The following is a 13,639-nucleotide window of genomic DNA, read 5'->3' on the forward strand; positions in this document are numbered from 1 at the left end:
GTGAATACCCGGATGTTTTTCCCAAAGAATTACCGGGTTTACCACCTGTTCGGGAGGTAGAGTTTGGTATTGAGCTTGTACCTGGGACTACACCGATTTCGATAGCTTCGTATCGTATGGCACCAACAGAATTAAAGGAATTGAAAGCTCAGTTGCAAGAGTTGACGGATAGAGGTTTCGCTCGACCAAGTTTCTCACCTTGGGGTGCACCAGTATTGTTTGTGAAAAAGAAGGACGGAACCATGAGGTTGTGCATCGACTATCGTCAGCTGAATAAGGTGACAATAAAGAATAAAGATCCGATACCGCGCATTGACGATTTGTTTGATCAAATAAAGGGAGCCTCAATGTTTTCAAAGATAGATTTGAGATCGGGTTATTATCAGTTGCGAATTCGAGATTCGGATATACCCAAAACAGCTTTCAGAACGAGATACGGTCACTACGAATTCTTAGTGATGCCGTTGGGCCTCACTAATGCCCCCGCGGTATTTATGGATTTGATGAATCGGATCTTTAGACCGTATTTGGATCGGTTTGTAGTTGTGTTTATCGATGATATTTTGGTCTATTCGAGAAATGAAACCGATCATCTTTGAACACCAGGATTAGTGTTGCAAATTTTACGGGATAAGCAGTTATATGCTAAGTTCAATAAGTGTGAGTTCTGGTTAAGAGAGGTTAGCTTCTTGGGTCATGTGGTATCTGCATCGGGTATTCGAGTTGATTCGAACAAAATTTTGGCCATACTAAACTGGAAGCCTCCGAGAAATATTACTGAGGTTCAGAGCTTTTTGGGACTTGCCGGTTACTACCGACGGTTTGTAAAAGGTTTCTCGATGATAGCCACACTAATGACGAAACTACTTCAGAAAGATGTTAAGTTTGAATGGACGGAAAAGTGTCAGAAGAGTTTCGATCAATTGAAAACTCATTTGACGGAAGCTCCAGTACTAGTGTAGCCCGAATCAGGCAAAGAGTTCGTCATTTACAGTGATGCATCCTTACTTGGGTTGGGTTGTGTATTAATGCAAGAAGGTCGAGTTGTAGCTTATGCGTCGAGGCAACTGAAGCCACATGAAAAAAATTATCCAACCCATGATCTCGAACTGGCTGCCATCGTATTTGCTTTAAAAATATGGCGACATTACTTATTTGGTGAGAAGTGCCTACGGGTTTACTTCAGTCGATCATGATACCTGAATGGAAATGGGATCGAGTCACAATGGATTTTGTGTCTGGGTTGCCAGTGTCGGCAAGTAAGAAAGATGCGATTTGGTTTGTTGTTGATAGACTGACTAAGTCGGCTCACTTTATCCCCGTACGCACGGATTTTTCATTGGACAAACTAGCTAAGTTGTATGTTTCTCAGATTGTGAGATTACACGGGGTACCCATTTCTATTGTGTCGGACAGAGATCCGAGATTCACCTCGCAATTTTGGAAGAAATTGCAAGAAGCTTTGGGTACCAAGTTGCATTTTAGCACCGCTTTTCATCCCCAAACCGATGGTCAATCCGGCGGATAATTCGGATACTCGAGGATATGTTGAGATCTTGCATCCTTGAGTTTAGTGGTTCATGGGAGCGGTATCTACCTTTGATTGAGTTCGCCACAACAACGATTTTAGTCAAGCATTAAGATGGCGCCTTACGAGGCTTTATGCGGTCGAAAATCTTGTACACCATTGTTTTGGACCGAGCTCGGTGAAACTAAATTTTTGGAGTTGATTTGATTAAAGATCTTTGACGCGAAAGTAAAAATAATTCGTGAAAGTCCGAAGGCGACATCAGTTATCGAAAGTCGACGCGGATTTGAAGCGAAAGGACATTGAGTATCGGTGGGAGATAAAGTGTTTCTTAAAGTTTCACCTTGGAAAAGATACTCGATTTGGGCGTAGGGGCAAATTGAGTCCGAGGTTCATCGGACCATATGAAATATCCGAACGAGTCGGTCGATTCGTATAGATTGATTTTACCCCGAACTTGAAAGGATCCACAACGTTTTCATGTTTCGATGCTTTGGCCTTCTGATCGATCCTTCGCACATAATAAGTCCCTCAGAGGTTGAAATTCAAGCCGATATGAGTTATGAAGAAGAATCGATTCGTATCTGGCTCGTGAAGTGAAAGAGTTACTGAAACAAAAGGTTCCTTTAGTAAAAGTGTTATGGCTCAAACACGGGATGGAAGAAGCTACTTGGGAGACCGAGAACTCTATGAAAGAACGATACCCAAACCTATTTACGGTAAGATTTTCGGGACGAAAATTTCTTAAGTGGGGAGAGTTGTGACAGCCTAAAGTGACCCTAGTCGGAAAGTGGTTTGGGACCACTAAACCGAGTCATAAAAATAATTAACCGTCATAGTTGATGCTTATTATATGTATGTATGCATGTATAAAAATTTCATATTGGAATTTTGTTAATTGTAAGTGAATTTTATTAAATAGGACTTATGTGGGAAAATTTAGAAATGTGCTAGGCAAATGTAAAGTGGCCTATTTATGCATGTTGCCAAATAATTGTACTTGCATGTCAAATTAACCAAAGAACAAGATGGTGGCCGGCCATGCTATAAGTTAAAGCCTATTATAAACATTTGGTGTTAGTGTTTTATGGGAGAAAGAATAAAATAAAAGGTTAGTAATAAAGTAATGAAAAGGGAGGGGTGATGAAAACAAAGTTGTCTCATCCATGTTTCCCCCCCCATTGCCGTGACTTGAGGAAGAAAGAAAAGAAGAAATCGGTTCTTCTTGGCCGAAATGAAAAGAGGAAGAAGGGAGTGAAGCATTCGGTTATCCTAGGTCAATATTAAGGTAAGAAAGTTTATACTAGTTCTTGAAATTTTAGTTGATATGGAGTGTGTGACAGCCTTAAAACGACCCTAGTCGGAATGTGGTTTCGGGACCACAAAAACTGAGGCATAAAAATAATTTGATATTTATTTTGATGCCTATAATATGTGTTAACTCATGTGTGACATTTTTGATGCTTTAATTTAGAGTTATAAATGTGAATTTCACTAGAAAGGACCTAGTAGAAAACTTTGAAAGTATGATGGGGGAATGTGTGATGACTAATTAAAGCATGCATGCAAAACAATGGCCTTGCATGTCAAATACCCTCTTTTTACAAGTGATGGCGGCCATGACAAAGAAATATGGGCAAAACATGTCATAGACATGTTTTGTTGGTGAATCATGGGTGAAAAAATAAATTAATGAGCATGGGTAATAAAGAAATGGAAAAAGAAAAAATGGTCTCATGCATGCCCCATTGCTTGGTGTAATGAGGAAAAGAAAAGAAAAAAATTTGTTCATCCATTTTTCATTCTCTCTTGACCGAAAATACTAGAGGGGAAGGGAGGAATTTTGCTTCATGCTTGGTTTGGAAGAGGATTAGGAAGAGGTTTGGCTATACTTGCATCAAGATTAAGGTATGTTTGAGGTTGTGCCATGAGATTCATGCATGTTTTTTTTAGTTGATAGCTTGATGCTCTTGTTAGCCCATGGTTCAAACCTTTGTTATATCATGGGGATGGTATTTGGCCAAGGTGGATTTTGTGTTAATGCCATTGCATGTTAAATATGAAGCTTGCTAATGATATATGTGATGGTGGATTGATGGCTCTTGGACTTTCTTTTTAGTATTTTTGAGTAAGACATTAAGTTCTTTGTTTAATCATGACCAAAATTATGGTGTTGTGATGTATTCGGCCATGGTACATCCAAAAGTGTGATTTATGCTCATTGCATGGAAAGTAAGATTTGTGTTTTGAAATTTTGTTCATGTTTAGTTACAATCAACTTGAGATTCGGCTCTAGCATATATATATACTATTTCAAGGTGTATATTTGCTTGTGATGATGTTTCGTTTATGAAGTAAATGAGAGATGTGTATTGAGCTACGATATGTAATGCGTTAGTTAGTAAAATGTATGCTGTTTTTGTGTGGTATTAAGTGTATAATTGGCCTCAACACGGACATGCATATTCGGCCACATGAGGGGAAATTGGTGTGCATGCATTCGGTTAGAGGCAAGCATATTGATGCCTATTCTTGGCTTAGAAAATTCGGCTAAGAGGAATATTAACTAATGTGTTGAGTTCGATTCATGATTTCGTACACATGCGACTTTGATGCCTAATGAGTATATATATTGGCTAAGTACCTTGTATTCCTCTTCGATGCTCAAATGATTAAATCGATTTATTTGTTAAATTAAGCTCAAGAGCAAAGGGGAACTAGATCCGACAAAGGGAAGGAAAAAGTGGTCGAATAGCCATTGAAATCGTTCGACGACATCCTAGGTAAGTTCTTGAGTAATAGAGCTTAAATTCTGAATTGATTAGATCATGTTTAAAGCAAATTAAAATCATGCTCTTTGTGTGTGGCTATTGAGCCTAAATTGCAAGTGTGAAAAGTGCCTTGTGTTTGAGTTTTGCTAATGAAAATGAAATACGAATGTGTCATAATTTATTGATAATTGTGCTCGGTTATTCGAATGATGTCCGAGCTAAGTCCCGAAGGCTTTGTGCTAAGTGACTATATCCGGACTAGGATCCGAAGGCATTCGTGCGAGTTAATAAATCCGGGCTAAGCCCGAAGGCATTTGTGCAAGTTACTAAACCCGGGTTAAGTCCCGAAGGCATTCGTGCGAGTCACTATAACCGGGCTTCGTCCCGAAGGCATTTGAGCGAGTCGTTATATCCGGTTAAATTCTGAAGGTACGTGATTCGAGAATGAGCGATCTTGCTGTAAAATTTTCAGTTAATACGCTTGAAAAATTCCAGCAATGAGGTATGTTCGTATGTGCTTGAATTAGTTGATTCCCTGAATAATATTAAGCTTAGTCGAGTAATGAGTTTCCGGTATTTGGCTAAGATGATCCCTTATGTATGAACATAGGGGTTGGAATGTGAAATGAGTAGGATATTGAGAATTTGTGCATATGAAATTATCCGTTAGCTTTATGAATGCTATGCTTTTGTTGTGCTGGAATTTCTTGCTCAAACTTACTAAGCATAAATTGCTTACTCCGTTTTCTCTGTTTCTTTGTTTATAGATTTTGGCTCGTCAGCTATCGGACTCGGGATTTTTGGAAGTCGAAGTCTCCCACACTATCAAAGCCCCCATTTTGGTACAATTTTGGTTGAACTTTGAAATGGCATGTATAGGACTACCCTTTTGTTGTAGGTCATGTACCTTTCGGTTTTGTGTAAACTTGGATAGCCATGCGAAAATGGCTTATATACGTTTTTAGCATAGTACTATAATCGTTTGTATGTTGATCATTATGAGGTATGGAATTGTTTTGAAACGATTAGCCATTGGAATGGTTAATCATGATCACACTTTGTGCTATGTATGCAAAAAGGGCCAATTGAATCATGGAAATCATGAAATAGGTAAAGCCTACCTTAAAGGCAGATGCTGACAGCAGCAGTGATGTGGATGTGAAAAATCACTAAAAATAGTAGGAATGGTATTAAATAGCGAATAAATTATGTAAATGAACCTTGATGAATCTAATTTCATATGGAAGAAACGAAACGGTCATATGAGTTATATGTTAAGAGATATTAAAGTTCTCGTGAAACAGGGCTAGAACGGTTTCTGGATCCCCTGTTCCGACTTTGGAAATTCATTGTAAATTAACCAGAGATAATTAGGAGTCATGCCATATATGTATAGATTCCACTCTGAGTCTAGTTTCTATAGAAACAAACAGCATCAGTATTGAAGCCCTTTACAGGGAGATATCCAATTCGTAATGCGTGAGGGTCAGTGTAGTCGAACCCTAGATTAGGGGAGACTTTAACTAATAAACTGTACTAATTGGCCAGACCAAAAATTATAGAAAAAAATATGTTGATGGAATTATGAGTCTAGTTTCAGGTAAAATTTACGAAACTGGTTTTCGAGCTTTAAAACTCAAGATATGATTTTTAAGGCGACAGTGACGCAGTAACCAGCTAGTCTGGAAATTTTTTTTTAAGACTGTGAAAACAATTAAGTTAAGTCTGTGTGCACCTTGTGTTTGACTCCGGTAACGGACTCGGGTACGGGGTGTTACAGAGTGAGATATCAAGTTATTTTTGTAACCCATGTTGAAATTTTGAGTGTGGAATGAGTAAGGTTTTCGGCCATGGAGATTAATAAGGGTGATGGTTGTTGTTACATGCTAAATCTAGATGAACAATGGTAGTTGCTTACATCTTGATATTTATGAGTTCCTTTCTTGGTTCTACCTTAGACCCACGAAGTATATTTTTATTTAGTGTTGTTGGAGATTGATGATAGAAGCTAATGAGTGAGAGTTGGATAGATATTATGAGGTTAAAATTCATGGGATTGTAAGCTTGTAAGTTGGATGATGAAATTCATGCTTTGTGAGGGTAAATGGGTTAAAAGGAGCATTCGGCCATGATGTAAAAGCATGACGAAGTGATGTTAAATGCTTTGAATATTGAGTATATGTTGTTATAAGTTGAATTTAAGGTTTGTTAAATTGTCTTTGTCATTGCCGAATGTGTGTAGTTAAAGAAAAAAATTGTTAAAGTGCTTAGTTAATTGATATTAGGTTAATGTATGTGTTTTGAATTGATGGAATGGAGAGGATGCTTTAATTGTGTTATGAACAATTATATGTTAAATTAAGGTTTGCTAAGCTAGCTATTAAGGTGAAGTACAAATGTTAATATTTGATTGCTAGTGTATATATGGGTATTAGCCGAGTTTTGAACTTGAAACAAAATGGTATTTAGTCAATACAAGTAACCATATTCGTAGAATGTATTAAGTATAGAATCGGCCTCAGCATAGACATGCATATTCGGCCACATGAGGTAGATTGATGTTGCATGTATTCGGTTAGAGGCAAGCATATTGATGCTTTTATCTTGGCTTAGATAATCGGCTAAAAGAGAGTGTGGGCTAATATGTTGAGTTGAGTCATGATTTCATATATATGTGACTCTAATGTCTAATGTATATATGGGTTAAATACCTTGAGTTTCTCTTTTTGATGTCAAATGATTAAATCAATTTGTTTGTTAAATTAAGCTCAAGAACAAAGGGGAACTAAATCCGATAAAGGGAAGGAAAAAGTGATCGAATAGCCGTCGAAATCGTTCGACAACATCCGAGGTAAGTTTTCGAGTAATGAAACTTAGTTTACGATTTGATTAAGACATGACGTATAATCATAACTAATATACGGTGATATAATGGTTCTACTTGAATTATATGTTGAGTTAATTAGTCTATCGTATGATGGGTAGCCGTATGTGCATAGAGATCATGTCACAAAGCAAACCAAATCATCTTTGTTTGTATGTGGCTATTGAGTAGAAAATGGGAATGCTTAATAATTGACTTGTGTTTGAATTCTAGTTATGAAAATGAGATAAAGATGTGTCATGATTTACTGATATGTGCATGAATATTCGGATGATAACCGGGCTAAGTCCCGAAGGCATTTGTGCTAGTGACTAATTCCGGGCTAAGTCCCGAAGGCATTTGTGCGAACTACTATATCCAGGCTAAGTCCCGAAGGCATTTGAGCGAGTGGCTATATCCGGTTAAAGCCCGAAGGTACTTGGTTTGGGAATGAGCGATCTTGCTGTAATAAATTTCAATTATTATGCTCGTAAAATCCCAATGAAGAGGTATGTTTTGTATATGCATTGGATTAGTTAATTCCCTTTAAATAGTATTCGCTCAGTCGTTTAATGAGCTTCCGGCTTTTGGTTAAGTTGATCTCTTGTATGAGTACAAGGGTTGGTGATGTGAAGTAGGTATGATTTTGAGAATGTGTGTATATGAAATTATCCGTTTAGTCATATGAATGCTATACTTCAATTGTGCCTAATTTCATTGCTCAAAACTTACTAAGCATTAAATGCTTATTCCGTTTCTTTGATTCTCTGTTCTATAGATTTTGGTTCGTCAGCTATCGGACTCGGGATTGTCGAAGTCGAAGTTGTCCACACTATCAAAGCCCTTTTGGTACACTTTTGGTTGAACTCTGAAAATGGCATGTATAGGACTACCCTTTTGTTGTTAGTCAAGTACCTTGGTGTTGTATATATTTGGATAGCCATGCGAAAATGGCTTATATATTTTGAGCATAGTGTTATAATCATTTTGTATGTATATGGTTAATGAGCAGCAGTGATGTAAATTTTAAAAATCACTAAAAATAGTAGAAATGGAATTAAATAGTGAATAAATTATGTAATCGAACCTTGATGAATCTACTTTCATATGGAAGAAACGAAACGATCATATGAGTCTTAGTTTAGGAGATATTTAAGTTTTAGTGGAGCAGGGCGGGCGATTTCGGATCCCCGATCGACTTTGAAATTCACTATAAATTAACCAGAGATAATTAGAAGTCATTCCATATATGTATAGATTCCTTTTGAGTCTAGTTTCGTTAGAAACAAGCGGCATAAGTAATGAAGCCTGTGCAGGAAGATATTAAGTCGTAATACATGAAGGTCGAGCGATTGAACCACAAAGCAGGTAGACTTTAACTAATAAAGCTGTACTAATTGGCTCGACCAAAAATTTTAGAAAAATTTGTAGATGTAATTATGGGTCTAGTTTGAGAAAAAATTTACTGAAGCTGGTTTTCGAGTTTTGGAACTCGAGATATGATTTTAAGGTGACAGTGATGCGATTAGCCGACTTATGCGGAAATTTTAAATGAACTGTGTTTTACAATGAAATAAGTCCGTAAATACCTCGTGTTTGACTCCGGCAACGGTCTCGGGTACGGGGTGTTACATTAGTAACATGCCACTTGCCACTAGTCCAGCAGGCTTTTTCATGACATACAACACTCACATTAATTTAAGAGTCTAATAGTTGAAGACAAGGGTTTATTCAAGTAGAACCAAAACTTTGCTCAAGCCAAGGCTTGAACTCATGACTTCCCAAACACTCCCAGAGCACTAAACCACTAAGTCAGACATACATTCATGCCACAACACACAAAAATAATTTTAACAGGGTTTTTAGGATTTGGGGTGTTTCATCTCTGGGCTACTCAGTACTTTACCTGATTGGAGCACTTGACTTTCAGATGCTCCTTCCCTTCTCTTTAAGGATTATTTTCGGTATTACTAGGAATACTTGTGCCAATTTGTGTTTTTATATCACCTATCATGCTCATCAATTGGCCCATTTGATCTTCAAGCTTAGTCAATGTTCTTGTTGAATTGGTGCACTCAAACTGCACCTACTTTACATCTATTCTTATTGGCTGCATCTCCCCCTCGATTCTATCCAGATTTTGGCCACATACAGTATGGTCATTTGGGCTGACCTTTTCTTGAGGTTTTTGTAAATAAGGAGGTTGCTAGTTAGTGTTTTTAACTTGGTTAGAGCTATTACCTCCTCTTTGGTTTCCTCCCTATCTCAAATTTGGGTGATCTCTCCATCCAAATTTGTATGTATACGAATAGGGATTTCCACCCCTATTTCTGATGTAGTTCACATCCTCGATGGGATTGTTAATGTAATGGAAGAGTGGTTTGTCTCATCTGTATATAGATGGTGCATTATTCTTAGGCTCTATTCAGTTGATTCTGTCCACTAATTATTGATATCTATCATCCTCCTAGACAACCTTCATCGTAGATGGCCTTTGGCCATATGCATATCTTTCAGTTGGCCACTAGCAGGAGTTCATTGCCTCACTTTCTATTAATTTTATGCATCCTCATACGTTCTGTTCATGAGGGCACCTTCTGTTGCTCCATCTAATCCTGATATTGATTGCACATCCAACCCATTATAGAAAATTTGCAATTGTAAACACTTAGGAAATCCGTGGTGTGGGCATTTTTGAATCAGCATCTTAAAACACTCCCATGCTTCTTCAAAGCTTTCTCTTTCTAATTGTTTAAACATTGAAATTTCTTTTTTTAGCTAGACTGTCTTGCTAATAGGAAAGAACTTCTGTAGGAATTTCCCTACGAGTTTGTCCCCTGTCATTATTGATCGTAGTGCTTGCGAGTCTAGCCAAGAAAAAAGGTTACCGATTAATGAAAAGGGGAACAACTAAAGACGAATAGCGCCATTAGTGACTCCATTGTATTGAAGGTATCACAAAGCCGGAGGAACCATTTTAGATGCTAGCTTAGATCTTCTGTCATTGTTTCTCAAAACTATAAATTATTCTGGATCATTGTTGGTTTAGTCTCAAAATTATTGGCCGTAATGGCTGGCCTCGTTATACTTCCTTGAATCGTATCCAAATTTGGTAGCACATATTCCCTCAGAGTCTTCTCGTTACGTGGCATATTTATATTTGCAGGTAGCTGTGGTGGTGGTGGTGAATCTTCTAGGTTATTATTATAAACTTCGTTGAACAGTGGATTCTCGCGTGGTGGTAAATTACCTCCAACAGATAGCTAATTTTGCATTGGCTACTGTTGCTGTTACTATTGACGATTTCTTCGGATTATTCTTTCTAGATCTGTGACTGGCTTTATGGGTGGTCCCCTACTACGAGTCTTATTCTAAACCCAAAAAGACAGGATTAGTAGAGAATAAGAAAAATAAATTTGTAGCTATAACCTAAAAATTTCTTAATTATTCTATTAATATGCAAAAATTAAAATCAATATTAGTGACGCTACCTCCCCGACAACGGCACTGACAACTTGACCTCCTCTGGACATACCAACGTTCAGAGTAGAAATCCTGCACAAAAGATATGAAAAGCAGTATCTGCAAGTATACGGATCAGGTTGTAATATAGTTACAACAAAACAGGTAAATACTCCGACAATCATATCCAAGGGAGGCGAGCATTAAATTAATTCTAACCTAAACATAAATAGATCTAATTAGTACTTTACATGGATTATAGTATGATGAATAAAAAGAAAGGTTGTGGTAATCTATATGAATAATAATAAGAAAAGAAAGAAATGAAAATAAATAAATAAATCACGAGAAATCAAATAATAAAATATATATCAAATCTGGGTACGGGTGATTAGCTCACTTCAGTAATCAATAGCCAACTATAGTTTTGGGTTTTCTTGTTCAATCAACTAGTCAAAACCCAACAGGATTTTTCGATCTTCCACTAAAATATTGAGTTGGGAAGAACAACTTATCTTTCAACCTCACAGTCCAGACAGGTTCAAGGTTAAGGTGTTCATGGATAGGCCATACCAAATTTGGTTTAATTCCCACCTTAATTACTTTTTAGGGTTGTCAGGCCTAGGGTTTAGGTTCTTCCTCTCCTAAACAATTAATCCGCTAAAAAAACCTTATAGAATAGTTAATTAATCATACCTCTTGTAACATCCCTAACTCCTATCTGCCATCGAAATAGGGTTATAGAGTATTACTGTAAAAACGTAACGTAAAAACATACATTTTATACATTAATGAAACCATGAATTATGTAACAGCCCATTTTTAGTCAAATCAAAATAGTGGTTTTGGGACCACAAATCTGATGTAAAAATTATTATTTTATTATTATTTTAATGTCTATAGCATGATAATATATTTGTGTGAGAATTTCGTTAACAAATTTTATCGTTTGGTTAGTTAATTTGATAAAAAGGACTAAATCGTGTAATGTGTAAAACTTGAGTTCTATTAGCTAAAAGTATCTAATAGCTATAGAACCTTAAAGTAAGAGTCCTTAAGTAGTAATTAGACCATTTTATTGGTGAGTGGAAAATATTGGACATGTATTATGTGATTTTAATGTTTATTTACTAAGGTTAATTAAGTAAAATGTTAATAATCATAAAATAAATAAAACAAAACCATTTTTTAAATCATCTTCATCATCTCTTTCACCAAATTTTAAAGGAGGAAACCATTAAAGCATGCTAGGTAGGGTATTCGACCAAGCTATTTACATTGCATTGATCAAGAAAAGCGAAACTCGGATCTAGATCAACGGAAAAATAAAGTTCTCAACTAATCGACCAATTTAGCTTTTTTTACATCGGATGCAAGTTCGTATGTAATAAGTATTATTATAATTATGTTTTAAATGCTTTGATATTGTATAAATTGTGAATACGAGACTACAGACATATTCGACAATGATTAGAAAATGATTCGGCATTCGAAATCCCGGTTGAACCTTAGGAATAGATTTGGATTCTAGTGACATGTCATTAGGGATTATTGTGATTATTTGATCTGGGTGCTGGTCCTGTACATCCTACCGGTGGCTGAGTATACCAGTATTTGTTGTGTTTACTTGACAGCTTGTGTAAGCAGCATCGAGTAGCTACGACTTGACCCATAGCTTGTGTGAGCAGGCCCATTGATAGCTCGAGAGTGAGCATATATGTGATATGTGATTGAGATAGTATTGGCTATATATATGGCACCTGGGGTGCGAGTTTCCCATGTATCCGATAGTATTTCGAATGGTTCAATGGGTAAATGAAAGATGTGATTGTGTATGAGATTGATACGAGATGGTACAGGTATGTACATGAGCCGTATAAGCTTAAATCAAAGAAGTTGTGAAGTTCATATATAAGATTGTGATTGAAAATGAGAAAGGTTTTTTAGTTTATTAATACGAGCTTACTAAGCTATAAAGCTTACTTGGTTTATTTTTCCATGTTTTATAGTGACTTCAAAGCTAGCTCAGATTTGGGGATCGTTGGAGACTTCGTCACACTATCCTACTATCACTTTGGTACTTTTGTGCTTATGTTTTGAGTATATGGCATGTATAGGAACTTTGGTCATTTTGGTAATGTGTTGTGCCATTTGAAATGGCTTGTAAATGTTTATATTTTGGTTTGTATATATAGCCATGAGTGATGGCTTATTTTGGGTTATTTTAGTATGTTTGAATATTGTATATATATTTTTATATGGATTGTGTGATGTTTTGAAAGTTGGACATGTGATGCTAGTGGATAGTTAGCATAATAGATATCTAATAGCCAAGTTTTGATTGATTAACATGCTTGAGAATATAGATCAAATGTTGTATAGTTGATAATGGTCATATTGATGAATTGAGGAAGTAAAGTTTGGTACAAATAGTATAGCATATTTTGGTGATTTGTGTATATGTAAAATGAAAGTATATAATGTGCATGATTTACGCTTGAATTGGCTGGTTTAAATGCTTATATATGCTATGTGTTGGTGCCAATTGATGTGGTGTAGCTACATATGAGTTTGGGTGGCAAAAATTGGCTTGGTAAATAGCCTATTTTTGTCTACACGGGTAGAGACACGGGCATGTGTCTCAACCGTATTTGACACACGGTTACAGTGTGTGCCCCCTGGTGTTTAAATTTAAAACAAGTTAGTATGCTCCACCGGCCTCACACACAGGCGTGTGACTTGGCCATGTGGCATAAGTCAGTATACCCTACAGGTTTGGTACGGCCTGACACACAGGCGTGTATGGCCATTTTTAGGGCAAATGGACTAGCCATACGGGCGTGTGTGTTGGCCGTGTAACCCAAGTCAGAGAGTTACACGGGGTCAGATATAGGCTGAGAAATGACCATGTGCTCCCATTTCGAATGTCCATATAGCCTGCGACACAGACGTATCTTTGGCCATGTGAGAGACATGACTGGGCCACACGGGCCTATGTCCCTTGTTTTTGAGAAA

General features: G+C 36.9%; 1 non-coding gene across 1 annotated transcript; it reads left to right on the top strand.

Annotated features, from left to right (window-relative positions):
- The first annotated feature begins 9,836 nt into the window (after window positions 1–9,836).
- LOC128285921 (small nucleolar RNA R71) lies at window positions 9,837–9,942 on the top strand. Its single transcript, XR_008276468.1, has one exon. It is a non-coding gene; the product is annotated as a small nucleolar RNA R71 (small nucleolar RNA).
- Window positions 9,943–13,639: the final 3,697 nt, after the last annotated feature.

Source organism: Gossypium arboreum, chromosome 12 (assembly GCF_025698485.1).
Source record: "Gossypium arboreum isolate Shixiya-1 chromosome 12, ASM2569848v2, whole genome shotgun sequence".
In the NCBI taxonomy this organism is placed as follows: Eukaryota; Viridiplantae; Streptophyta; class Magnoliopsida; order Malvales; family Malvaceae; genus Gossypium; species Gossypium arboreum.